The following is a 17,560-nucleotide window of genomic DNA, read 5'->3' as shown; positions in this document are numbered from 1 at the left end:
ACCTCATGTTTGTAATTCACTTTGTTTTCCTAATCTTGAGCCCCCTGGGCTGGTGTGTCATTCTCAGTCCCAGGTATATCCACAGTCTACAATCTTCAGCCATGTTTGTCTAGGTGATTCAATTGGCCTTCTGCCTTTGCACAGCCATGTTCCACACTGAGCACTGCCTTGTCTCCAGAATGCCTGTTTGAGTCCCAGACTCCATGAATGGTTCTCCATAGCCCCTTTCGTTGAAGCCTAGACCTGTCCCCTGAACTCTTAGCACTGACTCTTGTTCTATATCAAAGGAGGGCCCCTAGAATCAAGACATGAAAAGTGGCCAGGACTATTGTAGGCAAAGAGATCAGCATGAAGGATGCTCAGACATGGGAGGGACTCAAAATGCTCAAGGAACAGCTGGGAGATCACACAGCCCATTCAGCAAGGCAACTTAAAAAAAAAAAATCGCAAAAGCCTGCACCACCTATACACATAGATCTAAAAGTAATATTTGATGTTCGAAATCCCCAAGAAGCCAGTATTATATTACATTATGCACTTTCTAAAGCAAGAACATAAGTTCATGTATTTTTGTAAAAGTTTTTTTAAAGAATTTTAACCACAAGAATTTAAGCAAAGTGGGTTTGGTGGTGGCTTGGGGGTTGGTGGTGGTGGTGGTTATTTCGGGGGTTTTTGGGGGTTTTGGTTTTGTAGTGGTTGTTTTTGTTTTGTTGATTAGGAAGATCCATTTCCATTTTCTGAGCATTCTGGTTAATTGTGATTTAAGAGCATGTAAATGCTGTGGTTATCTGTTGCTGAATAATAAACCACTCAAAACTTAGTTGTATAAAACAACCACCAGGGAATCTCCAATATAAAGAAGAACATTCAACCAAGAATCACTAAACATTTTAGGAAAACCAACACCACAAAAGAAAAGTATACAATAGAGGAAGAATTAACACATGGAGAAACTGAAACCCTCTTAAATTAATTGCTGGTGGGATAGTAAAGTTGTGTGGGTACTCTGTAAAACAGTTTGGCAGTTTCTCAAAACGTTAAACATAAAGGTATCATGTGATCCTGCAATTCCACTCCGAGGTATACCCAAGAGAATTGAAAACATATGTTAACACAAAAACTTATACACAAATGTTCATAGCAACATTATTCATAATCACCCCATGTCCATCAACTGATTAATGGATAAACAAAATGCGGTATATCCGTACAATAGAATACTATTCATCAATAAAAAGGAATGAAGTTCTGATACATCCTACAACACGGATGAGCCTTGATAACATTATGCCAAGTGAAAGAAGCCAGCCACAAAGGCCACATATTCTATGATCCCACTTATGGTCCCCAGTAGTCAAATCTATAGAGACAGAAAGTAGAGTAGAGATTGTGAGAAGCTGTGAGGAGGGTAAAATGAGGAAGCACTGACAATGGGTACAGGGTTACCTTTTAAGTAATGAAAAGGTCCTGCAATTAGATAGTGAACATGGTTGCACAGCTTGGTAAATATACTGAAAATTACTAAATTGTACATTTTAAAAGGGTGGATTTTTTGGTATGTGAATTGTATCTCAATAAAGCTATTATAAATATATATGTAGTTATAAATAAATGTCAACAATAAATATATATAACATATATAAATGATAAAACATTGCATCCATAAAAAAAGAGTAGGCATCTATGAGAAAAAACAAATTAGAGATATAGTAAACAAAAACAATTGTCACTGAGACAAACAGATCAAGAGAATAGAATATAGAGCTGCCCAAAATCCACACAAATATAGTCAACTGATCTTTGACCAAAGAGCAAAGGCAATACAATGGAGGAGCAAAGATAATCTCTTCAATGAATGGTGCTGGAACAAGTGGACATCCACATGCAAAAAAATGAATTAGACACAGACCTTATACCCTCCACAGAAACTAACTCAAAATGGATCATAGACCTAAAAGTAAAATGCAAAATTATAAAACTACTAGAAGATAAAGTAGGAGAAAACCTAGATGACTTTAAGTATGGCAATGACTTTTCAGATAAAACAAAGATAAGATCCATGAAAAAACTAATTAATAAGCTGGACTTCATTAAAATTAAAAACTTCTGCTCTGCCAAAGACAATATCAATAAAATGAGAAAACAAGCCATCGACTGGGAGAAAATACTTGGAAAAGAGACACTGATAAAGAACTGTTATTCAAAATACAAAAACTCTTAAAAGTTAACAAGAAGAAAACAACCCAATTTAAAAATAGACCAAAGACCTTAACAGACACCTCACCAAAGAAAAAATACAGATGGAAAATAAGCATATGAAAAGATATTCCACATTGTACATCATCAGGGAAATGCAAATTAAAACAAGATACCACTACATGCCTCTTAGTATGGCCAAAATCCAGAACACTGACAACACCAAATGTTAACAAGGATGTGGAGTAACAAGAATTCTCATTCATTGCTGATGGGAATGCAAAATGGTACAGCCACTTTGTAAGATAATTTGGCAGTTTCTTACAAAACTAAGCATATTGTCACCATATAATCCAGCAATTGCACTCCTTGTTATTTACCCAAAGGAGCTGAAAACAAGTCCACAGAAAAACCTGCTCACAGATGTTTAGAGCAGCTTTATTCATAACTGCCAAAACTAGGAAGCAAGCAAGATGACCTTCAGTAGGTTAACAGATAAACTGTGGTATATCAGACAAAGAAATATTCAGTGCTAAAAAGAAATGAGCTATCAAGCCACAAAAAGACGGGGGGATATCTTAAATTCATGGTACTAAATGAAAGAAGCCAATCTGAAAAGGAAATATATGATTCCAATTATATGACTGACATTCTAGAAAAGACAAAACTATGGTGATAACAAAAAGATTAGTGGTTGCCAGAGGTAAAAAATGAGGGGATGGGTAGGTGGAACACAGAGGATTTTTAGGGCAGTGAAAATATAGTATGATACTATAATGATGGACACATGTCATTTTACATTTGCCCAGTCCCACAGAATGTACAACACCAAGAATGAACCCTAAGGTAAACTATGAACTTTGAGTGATTATGATATGTCAATGTAGGTTCATCAGTTGTAACAAAGGTACCATTCTGGTGAGTGATGTTGATAATGGAGAGGTTATGCATGGGGCCGGGGGCAGAGGGCTGGGGCAGTGGCAGGGTGGGGGTGGGGGGGCAGTAGGGAATATATGAGGAATCTCTATACCCGTCTCTCAATTTTGCTGTGAACCTAAAACTGCTCTTTTAAAAAATAAAGTCTTTTTAAAAATCATTGAAATTAAAAGCTCAATACATGATCTAAAAAGAAAAGTGGACAAAGCTGTAAATTAAAATAGTCAACTGGAAAATATAACCGAAGAGTTGTCTCAAAACAGCACAAAAGTTATATAAGTTCAGGAAGGAAAAATGAGACTTGAAGGATAGATTCAGAAATTCTAAATCACTGTGCTGTACACCTGAAACTAACATGATATTATAAATCAACTATACTGCAATAACATTTAAAAAAAAATTAAATTTTAAATTTTAAAAATTCTAAATTTGCTAATTGGAGTAAAAGAAGAACAGAGAGGAATGGGTGGGGGTGATAATCAATACACACACACACATAATTGTGAGAAATTTTTGGAATGTCAAAGATAAGAAAGAAATCCTAAAAGATTCCAGAAAAGTTCTCCTTCCATTATGAGCACTGCCTATATGTGTGCCACAAAAGATCCCTTGACTTGAGAGCAACTCTAGGGGTTCCACTCCATCTGTCCTTAGACAGACTGTTCCAGAGAAGACTAATCAAGAATCAATGTAGCTGGGTACCCAGGACCATTTGGGTTAAGAACCCCATCTTCCTCTAATCTAGTTCTATGCAGGCTCTCCACATAAAAAATACACAGAGTGCCTACTATATGCCAGATGCTGGCCACGATTGGAACCTAAAAGTCTACAGAAGGTATAATTATTTTTCAAAATAAGGATACTTTCAAACATGCAAGGATTCTATTTACCATACACAAACTCACCCTAACAAGAATTTCTCAAACATGTACTCCAGAAAAAAAAAATATCAGAGAGAGACTGGATATAAAAAGCAAGGGTGAGCAAAAGAACCAGCAAAACTAATTAAATTTAAATAAATGTTGATTTCAAACAAACAAAAAATGTTAACAGTTTGGAACTCAAGACTTGAGAAGTGTTGGAGAAAGTGGAAAGTGACAAAAGCAAAAATACATCAAGGTTTTCATGTTATTTAGAGACAGGGTAGGGACAGCCCATACAATGGCAGAAAGATATACAATCAATATCTATGTTAAAATTTTAAGTGTAATGACTAGAAAAAAAGAACATATAACTTACAAACCACAAGTGGAGGGAAAAAATGGAATAAAATAATCTGATCAACCAAAGATAGGCAGAAAGAAGGAGAAACAAATAAGGCACTGTATCGTAGAAAAACAAATAGAAAACATAAATAAGTCCAAAACATTGGTAATTATAATCTGGGTGAAGGATCGCTGTCTATTAAGAAAAGAAACTTAAATATTCCAGTAGAAAACCCACAGGCTATATTTAAAAGCTATATTTAAAATAAGACAATACAGAAAGAGTGAAGATAAAAGTATAAGATACACTAAGCAATTCTCAGTATTAGAAAAAAGGAAACCATTTTAGACAAATGCACTAAAAGGACAAAAAGAGGTATTTGCCAAGAAAATGTAGCACATGAACTTTTGGGCACATCTAACAACACAGCTTTCAGGAACCAGCATATAAAATAGATGAACAAAAAGTAAGAACACTGAGTATTTGAATAATATAATTAATAAGTTTGCTCTAATAGGTATAAAGTAGAAGATTGAACACAACAAAGCACATTCTCCTCAGTCAGGGACACTCGCAAAAGAAAATTGACCACATGTTAGGTCATGAAGAAAAATCTCATTGACTCCTGTAAAGCAGAAATCATACAAAGCTATATTGATTGATCACAATGAAATAAACTTAGATTCATCATCAAGAAGATAGCCCAAAAAATCTATATAGACATAGAAACTTTCCCCTAGACAATAACTCACGTTTAAGAGAAAAATCAATATAGAACTCAAAAACTACTTAGAAATGAATGACAATGAGACAATTGTTAAACGCGTAGGATTTAGGTAAACAGCACTCAGAGGAAAATTTAGGGGCGTTCAATGACCCTGCTCTCCTACTTCTTGGCATCTTCCCCCCGAAAACATTTCCACTGTGCACAGAGGTATGCACAAAGGTTTTTATTGCATCGTTGTTTGTCGCAGTTAACACTCCCTTAAAGATGGATACTTAGGTTCTTTCCAGATCTTCCTAGCTCCACGTTATAGAATACTATTCAATACTTCAACAGAATATAGTTATACGTATTGAAATGGAAAATTTTCCAAGATATAATGTTAAGTAAAATTTTTTTAATGCAGAAAAATTAAAATATTGTAACACAATTCATGTTAGAATAATTTAACAAAAATTAAAACTAATGTATTTCTACAGGTACAGGTCTATTTTACAGAGAAAAATGTCAGGAAGAATAGCTGAGGACTGTGTTAGTTTTACGTAAGAGAGAAGGATAGGAAGAATAAACAAACAGTGATGTTTGAATTTTTTTGAACAGGAAAGTATTTACATAAAATCTGTGTAATAGAAAAAGAAAAGTTAGCTATGTGAATTATCATAAAATAATCATAAAATTCTTCTGTTACAGACAAATTTTGCTGGAACCATTCATTCAGCTTACATACTAATTTTTGCTCAGGCAAGTTTTGCCCAGACAAGTTCTTATTAATAAGGCTAGCTTCTTTTCATTTACAACTTTGGGGGAAAGGAAAACATCAGAAAGTTTTCATTAATGGGTTTAGTTAATTACATCATTTCACATTCTAAATTATCAGACTAGAAAAGCAGCTAAGATAGAAGGGGCAGAAGACATAAATGAAGCCCAATTTTACAAACCCTATTTATTGCTTAAGAATTGTGATGATACTGTCTGCAAAATAAATCTTCAAAGCACTCAGTTTCATCAGTGTCAACGTATTTTAAACACCTGTGCCTTAAATTCAGCCTTAAACACAGGGTATCTTTTTTTTTTTTTTTTAGACACAGGGTATCTTTTAAGAGAAAAATTCATCAATATCATTAACTGCACAAGACAGGAAACAAAATGTAAACTACAAACATAAGAACAAAATAAAATGTTACATGAAGAAAGTGCAAGAAAAATACTGCAACCCATTTCTCTAGTTCTACAATAAAATATTAAAATAATTCAGATATACTGGTTGTTAAATGGGTAGGGAGCAGGATGAATAAAAAAGTTACTCTAATTTAAACAAAATTAATAAAGAAATGTTCTGCGTAGTTTCTTTTCCTGTTTCTACTTCTAATCATTTATCATGCAAATGAAAGCAGTAATGGAAAATGTAAAGAAAACAAATTCTGCAATATAGTGAAACCCGTACCCAGCAAGAGATAAGACTGAATATCAGAAGGAAAGGGTCTGAAAATTAGCTGTCTGTACAATAACTGGGAGGGAAAACTGTTTTATTTAGCCTGGAGGGATTTTTTTGTAGCAAACTGACTAAATTAAAATCCAGTCTATTAAATCCAGTATCATACTAGAAAATGCCTTCTCCTTGCACTTTTAGATAAATTTTCATTGATCTCATTTTATGCATGATTACATTTTTAATGAGTTGTGCAATATTTCCAGGCTAATTTTAAATCCCCTCTCTCCTCCTCCCCCGCCCCACTTACAGCTTGCTGGATTAACATTTCTGATAAATTGTTGGACCAGAAAGAAGGAGCATTACCAAGATGAAATAAACTACCTCCATTTTTTTGCAGCTCTAAAGCGATAATAGAATACAAATGCCCACTGTCTAATTATGTCACATCTTCCAATTCATTTCACAAAAACAATTATTTTATTTTTATGTAATAGGCATGTTACCTTGTATTCATTATAAATGACCCTGAACAGTATATAGTCTATTAGAATAAAAAAATTTCACCCCAACACTGATCAAGTAAACTTAGTGTATGACCAACTAAAAAGGAATGACCAAAAGAAGCAACTTCATAAACTAAAGAAAATGGAGACAATTAGAAAATCTATACACTAAGAAATAGTTTTTTTACAAACTAACATTGTTTAAAATTAACTTTCAAAATCCAAAATAATACTGTTCATAAACGCTTTAAAAGATCCATTCTCATATGAGACAGGAGGCTGGGAAAGCGTGAAAACCTTAGGAAAGTAAGATAATTTTTCTCCACTAGCATCTTCAGGTCTATATGCCAAGAAGAAAGATAATTTGATGGGAGTCGCTTGAATTCCAGCCTCTATTCAAGAAAGAAAGTCAGAAACCATTAAAATTGGGACCTATGACCAAGACTATTGTAAGAGTTCTTAACATCTATGCTTCTCCCACTTTAGCTATTTTTATAACTCTGACTGATTCCTTGTGATGACTGAGAGTAAAACTCTATAAACAGATGAATACTCCTAATTCAAAGACTGATTACAAGAATAAACAAAATTAATTTCATTTCTATAGTGCTTACAAGAGATATACCTAAAAAACAGACCTTGAAAGATTGAAAATAAGAATACAGGAAAAGATTGGCCAAGCTAATACTAACCAGAAGAAAACACTAATTTTAGTGATTTTTAGTAATTTTAGTATCAAAGTACAAATTAAAGCAAAAAGCTTTAAAAGGAATAAAAGGAAAATTCCACAACAAGATTTTATTTATATATATATATATACATATGTGTGTATATAGATATACATGCATGTGTATGTATACACACAAACATACATACTTGGACATACACATGTGCATATGCATGCACAAAGTATTAACTTGTATGCTCCTAACACAAAATAGCTTCAAACTATAAAAGTCAAAAACTGACAATAATCAGGGGAAAGACTGAACCTGTTAAATGGAGACCTGGGAGGTGTTAAAAGAGACACATATTGAACTTCTAGAGATGAAAACTATAATGCATGAGATGCAAATATGGTGTATGGTATTAACAGGAGATTAGACAAAGTAGAAGCAAAGATTAATAAACTACAAGACATAGCAATAGAAACCATCCAAAATGAAACAGAGAGGACCAAGAAAAAAAAAAAAAAACCCACAAGGAAAACATGAACAAAGCAGCAGTGAACCATGAGACAACCTCAAATGATCAAATATAACTGTCATCCCTTAAAGGATGGGGAGCAAAAAATATTTGAAAAAATAATGGCTAAAATTTTTCCAAATTTGAAAAAACTATAATCCCTTTTGTGCATGGTGGCCAGCCTGGAGAGTGTCACGAAGACCTCATGCACACTACAAGAGCATAAGGTGGGGCTTGTGGGGGGGGCCCTCCCTCCCATCCCCAAATGCCACTCACCACCCCACTACCACATAAAAATCTTTGTACCCAATCATGTTGTGCTGATACTTTGTGTCTCAGCTGAAAAAGATGAAGTCTTCAGGGGAAATTATCTACTGTGGGCAGGTGTTCAAGAAATCCTCCTGCAGGTGAAGAACTTCAGCATCTGGTTGCATCACAACTCTGACAGCGGCGCCCACATGTACCAGGTGTACCGGGACCTGACCATCACAGGCACTGTCACTCAGTGCTATCATGACACAGGTGCCCAGCACAGCACCTGGGCCCACTCAATCCAGATCATGATGGTGGAGGAGATCACAGCCAGCAGGTGCCACCTGCCAATAGTCAAGCAGTTCCGCAACTCCAAGATCAAGTTTCTGCTGCTCCACTGGGTCCTACATTACCAGCTTCAGTCATGCTTCACCATCAAGAGGTCCAACACCTTCTTTTAGATACAGGGCCCTCCCCATCCCTAGGTCTGCCAAAATAAACTCCTTGGGGGGGAAATCCCAAGAAGCTGAGTGAACCCCAACCATAATTATGAAAAATGAAGAAAACTAAAACACATCATAAGCAAATTGCTTAAAATCGGTGATAAAGAGGAAAATGTGAAAAGTAGTCGGGGGGGGGGCAGAAAAAGAGACACATTATGTACAAAGGATGAGAAACAGCAGGTTTCTCATCAGAAGCAATGTAAGCTAGAAAACAGTGCAACATCTTTAAAGTACTGACTAGGGTAGTGGGGGGCGGGGAGGGGGAGGCAAGGGGGAGACAGTGAAAATACATAGAAAAATGAAGTGAAACAAAGACCTTATCCAAACATAAAAAACTGAAAGAAATAATCACCAGTAGACCTGCACTACAAGAAATAGTAAAGTAAGTGCCTCAAACAGAATGAAAATGATACCAGATGAAAACCTGGAGGTATACAAAAGAAGGAAGAACACTGGAAATAGAATCTAGAAATGTAAATATAAAGACTTTTTTAAAAAAATTTTAATTTATCTCTTTAAAAGATAAGCAACTGTTTAAAGCAAAAATAATAACAAGGTATTGTAGGGATTTCAACATACATAAAAATGAAATGTATGACAATAGTTTAAAGTCAAGTAAAAAGAATGAAAAAGATATTCTGTACTAACATAAATTTAAAGAAATTAGGAGTGGCTATATTAATATCAGACAAAGTAGATTTCATCATCCAATATTTTAGGTCTAAGATACAGTACCAATTTCAACCTTGAATTAAAATCTTCACCCAGGCAGTGAAACAAGAACATGCTGTCGTCATTACTGCCCAACTCTTTTACTCATGCTATAAAAGTTGGAAGTCAAACTTCTAATGGCCTTTTTATGGTCTTTTCTAGTTCTACATCATGGTACTCTCTGAAAAATAACCAAAATATTGTAAGAGAATTACAATATTTAAACATCCAAATCTGACCAGTTTCTAGATATATTTGTCATTTTTATCACAGAAACAGGTTTCATGGAATTAAAGAATTATAATAAAAATCCAAAGCCTGCGACGGAGCAATTTAACTATTTTTAATGATGGTGAACAGTAAATACATGATCAGAAACATAAAATATTAACATCAAAGTGAAATACAGAAAGGCTCAGAAAGTACTAATGGCCTAAAGGAATGTAGTAGAGAATTTAAAAGACTATAAAGTTCACAAGAGAACATGACAAGAATCTAACACTCAAAACAGTAAAAGCCAATCTTATATTTGTTTAACCTACTGAAAAATTCTCTGTATTCTGGACAGCCACAGTCTAAGACTTCAGCAATGAAAATATAATTAAGATATGCTAATGTTGGACAAGAAAATAGTTAAGACCTGGGGATGTGGAAATGTCTTCCATACTGCTCAGGTGGGTAGTACGTGAACATGGGAAGGATTCTAGGGGTGGTGTGAAGAACTGCAGAAGTCCCAGAAAATGTTTTTGCTTTTAAAGAAGGCATAAATCAGAAAGGTGGGAAGTTTCCATTAACGGAAACATTTCATGGACCTTTGCCCTGCTCTGCATGCAGAGAACAGAAATATCTATTTCAGGGAAATTCTGTGAGCAGAATTCAGGGAAATCAACAAGTTTGGTGCAGCTGGCTTTGACAGCAGTTTCAAATAGAAGTTTCAAAATGGACCTAAAAAAACTATCATGTTTCACTGCAAAAGCACCAACTTTGAAGTTGGAACCCTTTAGTTTTCAAACCTGGCTCTACAAGTTTATAAATTGTGAGAACTTGGTCAAGCCTCTTGCTTGCTCAACATCTCAGTTTTTTTTAATCAATAAAATTGAATAATATCTTCCTCACAGGGTTGTTAATAAGGACTTGCTCATATACATAAAGAATTGAAGTCACAGCTGAGCACTTAGTAAGGCCTAACTAAACAATACCAATTATTAAGAAAAATCAGGACCAATCTCACCACTTTTATTCAACATAGTTTTGGAAGTCCTAGCCATGGCAATCAGAGAAGAAAAAGAAATAAAAGGAATCCAAATTGGAAAAGAAGTAAAACGGTCACTGTTTGCAGATGACATGATACTATACATAGAAAATCCTAAAGATGCTACCAGGAAACTACTAGAGCTAATCAATGAATTTGGTAAAGTTGCAGGATACAAAATACACAGAAATCTCTTGCATTCCTATACACTAATGACGAAAGATTAGAGAAATTAAGGAAAACAATCCCATTTACCATCACATCAAAATGAATAAAACACCTAGGAATAAATCTACCTGAGGAGGCAAAAGACCTGTCCTCAGAAAACTATCAGATAGTGATGAAAGAAATCAAAGATGACACAAACAGATAGAGAGATACACTATGTTCTTAGATTGGAAGAATCATTATTATCAAAATGACTATACTACCCAAAGCAATCTACAGATTCAATGCAATCCCTATCAAATTACCAATGACATTTTTCACATAATTAGAACAAAAAATTTTACAATTTGTATGGAAACACAAAAGACCCTGAATAGCCAAAGCAATCTTAAGAAAAATGGAGCTGCAGCAATCAGGCTCCCCAACTTCAGACTATACTACAAAGCTACAGTAATCAAAACAGTATGGTACTGGCACAAAAACAGAGATATAGATTAATGGAACAGAATAGAAAGTCCAGAGATAAACCCATGCACCTATAGTCAACTAATCTATGACAAAGGAGGCAAGGATATACAATGGAGAAAAGACAGCGTCTTCAATAAGTGGTGCTGGGAAAACTGGACAGCTACATGTAAAATAATGAAATTAGAACACTCCCTAACACCATACACAAAAATAAACTCAAAATGGATTAAAGACCTAAATGTAAGACCAGATACTATAAAACTCTTAGAGGAAACCATAGGCAGAACACTCTCTGACATGAATCGCAGCAACCTTTTTTGATCCACCTCCTAAAGTAATGAAAATAAGAACAAAAACAAACAAATGGGACCTAATTAAACTTAAAAGCTTTTGCATAGCAAAGGAAACCATAAACAAAATGAAAAGACAACCCACAGAATGGGAGAAAATATTTGCAAACAATGCGACCAACAAGTGACTAATCTCCAAAATATACGAACAGCTCATGTGGCTCAATATCAAAAAAAACCCAATAAAAAAATTTGAAGATCATTTTTGTACCATTTTGTAAATTGGTACAGCCACTACGGAGAACAGTATGGAGGTTCCTTAAAAAACTAAAAATAGAGCTACCATATGATCCAGCAACCCCACTCCTGGGCATATACCTGGAGAAAATCATACTTCAAAAAGATACATGCACCCCAATGTTCATAGCAGCACTATTTACAATAGCCAAGACATGGAAGCAACCTAAATGTCCATCGACAGAGGAATGGAGAAAGAAGATGTGGTACATACATACAATGGAATATTACTCAGCCATAAAAAAAGAACAAAATAATTCCATTTACAGCAACATGGATGGACCTAGAGACTGTCATACTGAGTGAAGTAAGTCAGACAGAGAAAGACAAATACCATATGATATCACTTATGTGTGGAATCTAAAAAAAAATGGTGCAAATGAACTTATCTACAAAACAGAAATAGAGTCACTGATGTAGAAAACAATCTATGGTTACCATGGGGGAAGGGGAGAGGGATAAATTGGAAGATTGGAATTGACATATACACACTACTATACATAAAACAGATAACTAATACGGACCTACTGTATAGCACAGGGAACTCTACACAGTACTTCATAATGACCTATATGGGAAAAGAATCTAAAAAAGAGTTTATATATATGTACATGTATAACTGATTCACTTTGCTGTGCACCTGAAACTAAGAGAACTATCAACTATACTCCAATTAAAAAAATTTTTTTAATAATAAAAAAATAATAATTAGAACCATCTTTCCTAAAGGGCCAGAAAATGCTGACTGATTGGCAAATGAATGTAAGATTGCTGACATAAAGGGAGCTGAATCTGTATGAGAAAAACTAAATTATAAAATTAAATAGTGCTCATTTAAGCAAGTAATGAGGCTGTGTTAGTCTTCAAAAATGGCTGCTATCACTTCTTTCCCTTCCTATAAAAGCAAGTCACTCTTCCCATTGAGAAGTGGAGTCTACTTCCCTTCTGAATTTGGGTTGGTCTTGTAACTTGGGTAGAAGTGACACTGTGCTAGATCCAGTCCTAGACTCTAAGCTCTGGGTGACTGCTGATAAGAAGTCTGACTAACCTGAGACTACCGTGCTGTAAGAAGACCCTAGCTAGCCACATGAAAAGGACATGTGGAGAAGCAGCAAAGCATAAGGCATTCGAGCAAAGTTTCCTTGGAACTTCTAGCCCAGCCAAGGTGCCAACTGAATGCAAAGAACTGACTAACCCTAGTTGACATCATCTGAGGAAGAAAAACCACCCAGCTAAGCCCACTCACTCAACCCACAGAATCATATAAAAAAAATTTTTTTTTAAGTTTTGGGCAATGGATAAATAAAAGAGTCTAAACCCACCAACCATCAACTGTATTTCTCTGGGGCCTCAGACTGTCAGAAGCAGCTCGTCAAATTGTCGTTCCTCCCTTAACAGATTTTTATTGGGGTGTGTGCACTAGGAGTTCTGGACAACACTGGAAATGAGCATCATCCTCAAAAGTGAAACGGAGAACTGCAATTCCTGAAACATTCTCTTTGCAGGACAAGCCTAGACTCACTGGGTAGGCACTGCAAATAAGAACCGAGCCAGTGAAAACAGCCAGAATACCTCTAGCAGAGCGGTGGATCCTTTCTGATCTACAGCTAAAAGAACGCTTCGTAAAAAAAAAAACTTTTTCTGACAGAGCCCATAGAAAGCCATCTTGCAACTATATCTCACTTTTAGGAAACCTAAATTTACCACCAAAGCCACTTTGGTAATTTTTTCTTTCCCTGCATAGAACTGATACTTAAGAACACAACCACAATCAGTCTTTTCAAATGCATCACCTCACTGGGATTTGATTTATGGTTTAAGAACCTGTTGGAGTCAGGGTTTTCCCTCCCTTTTGTGAATAATAAATTGATTACCATAACTAGTGGCCAATGCTGTGATGCCAGAAGATAGTTCTAAAAACACAAGATAATAAAATAGACGGAGTCCTTGAAATGCTTGGTCTTCCCCTTTGTAATTCTATTCCTTTCCTTAGAGTAAAACCCTTTCTCAGTCTTTAAATGACAGCTGGCTTATTATCACCCTCAACTGATTATGGATTAAAAAAAAGTTTTCTACCTCTTCCCACAAATTTTCCACGTAACCCATTTCCCACATCTTGTGGAAGGAAACAGCATGAAGAATGATTCTGGGCATAAAAGCTTTTCAGGTCTTTAATACGGTGAATTCACCTCAATATTTCTCTGATTTGCTGTCAGTGACCTTACTCTAAAGAGCCTTCAATGAAGTCATCTCCAGAATTTCAAGACAGTTTTTTATTGGTTTATTCCTTTTACTCCACCATTTAACTTCATAAAATAAAATTAAGTTCTAAATTAAACGAATTTTAAGTAGCAGTTACTAACAGCAAGGCCAGGAAGACTTAACTTTTGATCTCAAAATTGCCTGTTTTTATATCCAAAGTAGCATTCATTTTTATACACATCTTCCAAAAAGAATGAAATAAATAGGCTTGGGTTTTAAGAGATAGAAACAAACAACATCAAAAAAAAAAGAGAAACTCTCATTAATTGAATATTTAATGTTAGTCAAGTAAGTGCCCATCACATCCCAAGTAGCAGAAATATAAAGATAAAACAGCCCCAGCTCCCAAGAAGTATATGAGTTAACAGAGATGCAGACACAGAACAAACTATGTACAACATCTTGGGAAGAGCAAATACAACAACGGGATACAAAGGGTGGACTGTGCACAGACGAAGTGGAAGGGCAAGGACGAAAGGATCCTGAGGCAGTACATTTGAGCAGGGCCTACAAACAGATGGTGCGAGAGAAGCAGGAAAAGGATAGGATAAGGCACATTCCAGACAGAGGAAAAGTCCCAGAACAGAAGCCTGAGAATCACCATGCATCTTCAGGAAATATGAAGAATGAGTATAATAAGCAGATGTGGGAAGGGAGGATGTATTAGCTTCATATAAGTTGCTCTAACAAGTTACCACAAACTAGGTGCCTCAAAATAACAGAACTCTATTCTCACAATTCTAGAGGACAGAAGTCAAAAATCAAGTTGTCAACAGGGTTGATTCCTTCAGAAGGCTCTGAGGGAAAATCTGTTTTATGCCTCTCTCCTAGCTTCTGGTGGTTGCTGCAATACTTGGGGTTCCTTGGCTTGTAGCTGCCTCACTCTAATTTCTGCCTCTATTGTCATGGACCCTTCCTCCCGTGTGTCTACAAATGGCCTTCTTATAAGGATACCAGTCATTGGATTTAGGGTCTCCCTAATTCAATATGATCACGCCCTAACTAATCACATGTGCAAAGACAATTTCCAAATAAGGTGACATTCTGACGTTCCAGATGGACATGAAAGTTAGTTTGGGAAACACTGTTGAACCCAGTACCGAGGCCATGCTGAGGAGCGTGGATGCTGTAAGGCTTATGTTTTTGTACTATCTGTAAGCCACCCACTCTTCTATTTTACTTCATTGTATTTAAAAATGTCATTAGGTCAGTTCTCTTTTTTTCCTTGTATAATTTATTTTAAAAGGAAGCATCCTATCATTATTATAAATGAAAATCTTTCTTGCCATAAACTATAAGGTATCTATAAAATATTTACTAAATTTTAATGAAAGTATCTCAACAAATATACAAATAATAAATCTGATTGATGTGAAAAATGTCTACCTGTAAATAGGTTCCTCAGTGATGAGAATGGAACTGTTGGTGACTACTTATAATAAAAGAAATTTGGCTCATCTTCACTGGGTTTAAAAAGATGAGGTTCCACATCAGTAGGACAATTCTCCCCTCACAGGCCGAAAATCCTGATTTACTGTTCACATAACTGAAGAGAGCCAAAGAAATTTAACCCCCTTGACTGATATAATTGAGAACTGAGAATCCGTTCCTAACCAAAATGATAATCATCACTTCTGCTCAACAATCTCTTGTCACCAGAAGCCATCTGACCAAAGCACTAGAACCTGTTCTACTTCAAAATGTTTTACATTATTCGATAATAACGGAATAATGGAAAAAAGATTCTCCATAACATTCACCCCTGCCTCACAATTTGAGAAAATTCTTTCAAGGATCTTCTAGCAAATCTTTCGAGTAACTTCTCATAATGTCCCAAATATTGTTGACAAGTTCTTCACGTGAGTTCTTTAGGAGGTTTCATTGCCAGGTCTTTCAGACAAGACTTTCAGTATTGTTGAGCAGATGAATGGGCCTAAAGGGCCCTGGATGTAATCATAACTGCTACCATTTACTCACCACTGCTATGTACAGCCACTGCATGAAGCTATCAATATGCTTTTCCTCATTTAACTATCACAACTTCTTCAAAATAGCTATTATTATTATAGTATATTACACTATATTATAGCACTCTGTAGCTGAGGAGACTGAAGTTCAGAGAAGCAATGAGATTTGCTGAAACTTACACTGCCCGTAGGGGAAGAAGAGTCATGGCTCCAACCCAGGTAGGTCAGCTTCCAGCACCGGTACCCTGTGACCTCATGGGGACATGAACTGGAATTGGGGCTACAGCCCTTTCTCACCTTTCCTAGGACACCTGGTCCTTAAGATTCCAGCACCAGCCTGAGGCACAAGGCCACGGTGTTTCTGCCTGGGAAATCCATGCAACTGGGCTGCAGGGAAACCCATCGCAGGATGAGTGGCCAGTGGAAGTTGGTAGGGGGAGCAGAGGAGAAGTGTGGGGGCCTGAGCATGGAAGAAGTAAATGTGTCTAAGTTGGGACCACCACCAATGAACCTGATAAAAGGCTCTCCTCCTCCCTTCCCAATCTCTTCTTATCCTCCATGCCTCCACCCCTAACTCAGCTCTGGGCAACTCTGCCTCCCAGCCAGGTCCATTCCAGTAATGCTTAATTCTCTTCAACTACCATGCAAGGCACAAAGAGGGAAACACTGCTGTATTCAATGAAGATCTATCAAAGGTTTTTAAGTAGGGAAGTGGCCTGATACAATCCACCTTTAAGAAATGTGAAGGGGAATGGGAGTCTTCAGGTCTAGAGATGACCTAAATTGCTATCATAACAATTCATCTGGGAGGCCACAAAGTCTTAAACTAGAGAAGTGGTAGGGGGAGCAAAGAGGAAGGAGTGGATCTGAAAGCCAAAAAGTAAAATGGTGAAATGGACCCTGGTGTGAGTGGCTGAAGAGTCCAAGTGAGGTAGGTTTCCAGTTTGAGCAGGTGGGTGGATGCTGATACCATTCAGCACAAGAAGGAAGAAAGGAAGAGGTGTGTGTCAGAAGGTAATTGGTTCAGTTTGGGAGGCAGTACCCAGCCTGTTAGAAATGACTAGTAAGTAGATGGAGCTCAGAACAAGCCCTTACCCTGAGACAATGACAACCAAAGCCTTGGACATGGATGCACTAAGACAGCAATCTCAGGAAGAGCAAGAAGAGTCCCAGGGACAGAAAACTTGCAAACATCAGCCTTTAAGAAA

The 17,560-nt window shown here is 36.3% G+C and overlaps 1 pseudogene; it reads left to right on the top strand.

The window, feature by feature from the left end:
* The first annotated feature begins 8,352 nt into the window (after positions 1 to 8,352).
* On the top strand, positions 8,353 to 8,895 carry LOC132352967 (large ribosomal subunit protein eL20-like; annotated as a pseudogene).
* The last annotated feature ends 8,665 nt before the right edge of the window (positions 8,896 to 17,560 follow it).

The sequence above is a fragment of the Balaenoptera ricei genome, chromosome 19 (assembly GCF_028023285.1).
Source record: "Balaenoptera ricei isolate mBalRic1 chromosome 19, mBalRic1.hap2, whole genome shotgun sequence".
In the NCBI taxonomy this organism is placed as follows: domain Eukaryota; kingdom Metazoa; phylum Chordata; class Mammalia; order Artiodactyla; family Balaenopteridae; genus Balaenoptera; species Balaenoptera ricei.
The sequence above is the reverse complement of the archived record's forward strand: the minus strand, read 5'-3'. Positions and strand labels throughout refer to the sequence as shown.